We start from the raw sequence: 3482 nt of genomic DNA, 5'->3' as shown, positions 1-3482 counted from the left end.
TATTCTCTGTTGTCGGCAGCAAGTATTCAACTTTGTTTTTTAAAACACTGCGCAGCTGTCCCAAAAAAATCACATTTGAATTGAAATTTGTCATTTATTCGTACTCTTTTAAATACTTGTCTCTATGGCGCAATCGGTGACGCGTTCGGCTGTTAACTAAAAGGTTGGTGGTTCGAGCCCACCCAGAGACGCTACTGATCTACTAGTATATTTTCTCTCGTACAAGAGAAAATGTGCAGCAGCATCTATTCCAAAGTCGATTTTTCATACCGAAACCCTTCTTCAGGATCACGAAGCAGCCTGGCCTGCTGAGTTCCTCCAGCATATTGTTGAAGTTGCTTGGATTTCCAGCATCTGCACATATTCCCGTCTGTGATTCGACTGCTACACTGTGAAGTCTCTTCCGTCGAAATATGTCTAAATATGCAATGTACAACTTATAGCAATATGTAATAAATAGTATGTACAACAGGACAGTCAATATAACATAGAAACACGATTGTATCAGTCTGAATTATTCTGTCTGATGTCCCGGTTTGAAGAAGCTTTCCCGGAGCCTGTTGGTCCTGGCTTTTATACTGCCATACTCTTTCCCGGATGGCAGCAGCAGGAACAGTTTGAGATTGGGGTGACTCGGGTCCCCAACGTTCCTTCAGGTCCTATTTACACACCTGTCTCTGTTGTTACGTACCCGCGACACATGGCAGTGGTACCCTTGTCACGTTACTGGGGTTGAAGCTATACTGGACGTGAGGTAATGGTCTTGTGATGGTGGAGTGACGTCATTTTCCCGCCAGTAGTGGTCATGTGACAGGTTTCTTTTACATAATATTAAAGGAGGACCCCCTCCCTGTGAGGAGGGGCAGTTCGTGGCTGGATTTGCCATGTTGACTTCACGCCACTGTATGATTTAAATTTATGACGCAGTTTAGTTGAAAGATGAAGTTTTATCTAATGCCTAAAGTTTAAAAAGGTCATTGCCAGCAGTTTCTTTATAAGACTGCTAGTTGAGAATCTGTGGAGAGTGAAGATCGGAGTTCGGGATTTAAAAGATCGAGGAGAATCGATTTCGACGGTGAAACAGGTTCGACCTTGTTTGATCTTTATTCGGAAGGATTTCGTTGACTGTTCTCGTGTTAATCCCTGTGAATAATAACAGAAAGGATTGGGAACAGTTTTGTAAAGGAAAGGTTAGTGCCTTTAAGCCGTTCCGTTTCCATCTTCGTGGGAAAAGTAGTTCGCCTGGGAATTGGAACATCACGACGTGAAAGATAACTTAAGTCGCCTTAAAAAGTCTCTCCCTTAAATGGACTGTGAGCATTTTGAACTTTTGCAATACTACTTTGAAGAACAGTTTTTTGCAACATCGCTTTAAGAACTGTTTAAGCTTCATTGCTTGAAGAACTGTTTAAGTTGCCGCACTGCAGCTGATTTCCGGTTACGTTAGTGATTTGCTTACTTTTGGGGGGTTTGTTTTCAGTGTTCAATAAACGTGCTATTTGTTATAAAAACCCCTGCCTAACTCATATAATTATTGTTGTTTGAATCCGTAACACTGTAAATGTCCTGCATACTGGGAAGGTCACATTAACAGACACGCTAGTGTGCCTTGCAGATTCCTACGATTGAGGGAATTACGGTTCCCATCCCAGGCAGTGATGCATCCAGTCAGGATGGTCCCCTGTAGAAAGTCTTTAGGATTTGGGAATCCATATTACATTTCTTCAACCGTCTGTGGTGAAAGAGACGCTGTTGTGCCCTTTTCACCACGCAGCCGGTGTGTACAGACCTCGTGAGATCCTCGCTGATGTCTGCACCGAGTGACTGAAAGCCGTTCACCCTCTCAACCCCAGATCCATTGATGTCAATGGGGATGCCTGCTCTGAAGAAGTGTGAACCTTCCCATCGATGAGAGTTCAGTGAAACCCTCTCTCACTGCTCCCCCTCTGTGATCTCAACTCTTTTTTTTCTGCTGCGTTTCATTACCAGCTGGGAAACTCCGCGCTGTCCGGAGGCCGGCGTTCCCTACTGCTGCCGCAACGGGCTCAATGGGAATTGAATCTGTTCAACGTGTTTCAGTCACATATACCGAAACACAGTGAAACGCTGCTCATCCTGACTGCTCATAGAGATCAAATCATTACACAGTGTATTTGGAGAGAACAAGGGAAAGCAATAACAAAATGCAGAATAAAGTGTAACAGCGACAGGGAAAGCATGGGGCAGGTAAATAATAAGGTGCAGCTTCATACCGAGGTGGATTGAGAGGACAAACGTCCATCCTACCTTACGGGAAACCGTTCAATAGACACAGCAGTGGGACTGAAACTATCCCTGAGACTGTGAATTGTGCTTTAAGGCTTTTGTACCTTCTGCCGGATGAACGAGAGGAACGAGAGAATATCCGGGCCGCGTTGTGTCTTTGATCAGGATTCTGTATGTTCGATTTGACCAAAGAGTGTACGTTTCCTCGAGCCGAGTCCTTGGAACTAACGGACTTCCCGGGTCTAATGTTGTGTTTTTCATTCAGTTTGGGGTCCTGGCTCATCCTACGTGAGGGTTCACCACCATCGTACATGAGGGCTCCATCCGATCCATTGGAATGAATTTCATTCACAGCAAATTGCCCGTGAATTCCGCGTTCATTGTGCTAAATGTGTACAACCTGCGATGGCCGGGAATCGAACCCGGGTCAACTGCTTGGGAAGCAGCTATGCTCACCACTATACCACCATCGCACCATAATACAAACGTGATTCTGCTGCTGATTGTTCTCCTGTGCTACAAGATTCTGTCAGTCGATTATCAGTTTCTGAGCTGTTTTCTGAAGGATCAATCCTCACTCTGTTGCAGTTCCTTTTCTGACCAATGGATGTCACGACGTTCCGACAGACCGGAGAAACACAGCACCTGGGATCCGAGTAAAGGGAGAATCGACCCGAGAGATTCGAAGGGCTGCAAATCTTTTTTTGGTTCACGTATTAGAAAGTGGGAAACAACTGCTGATTATAAATATCTGTTCAAACAACACGCAGTTGGACACTAATGGGAACCCTTCCTTTGGCCAGTACTTGAACTCATTAAATGACTGAATCACAAAAGAATGCTGAGACCCCTCCAGTCACTCAGTGAGGAGGGCATGAGAAAAAAGCGCCAGCTCTGCACTCAACGAACAAACATCAGAGTAACTTTACGAACTCTCCTAAACCCTGACATCCGTATGTAAGATCCCACACTCTTGTTGATTCCTCGTTAGTTCAATCCCCGCCTGCCACGCAGGAGACGGGGGTTTAATTCATCGAAGGGGAGACCATTTTCCTGCTTCAAATGAAACCGGTATTAGAGACAATCTTTTTATCTGGGGACCTTTCCTAAATTACTTTTCCAATTTATAAAGTTTAACACTGCACAGACTTTTATGTATATTTCTATCTTCTCAACTTAAGCGAATTCTTTTTTTCTAATTATCCATTATCATCCAT

General features: G+C 44.3%; 1 non-coding gene across 1 annotated transcript; it reads right to left on the bottom strand.

The window, feature by feature from the left end:
• Positions 1-2666: 2666 nt before the first annotated feature.
• trnag-ccc (transfer RNA glycine (anticodon CCC)) lies at positions 2667-2738 on the bottom strand. Its single transcript has one exon. It is a non-coding gene; the product is annotated as a tRNA-Gly (tRNA).
• Positions 2739-3482: the final 744 nt, after the last annotated feature.

This window comes from Hypanus sabinus, chromosome 31 (genome assembly GCF_030144855.1).
Source record: "Hypanus sabinus isolate sHypSab1 chromosome 31, sHypSab1.hap1, whole genome shotgun sequence".
NCBI lineage: Eukaryota > Metazoa > Chordata > Chondrichthyes > Myliobatiformes > Dasyatidae > Hypanus > Hypanus sabinus.
Note: the sequence above shows the minus strand (reverse complement) of the source record. Positions and strands in the feature narration are given on the sequence as shown.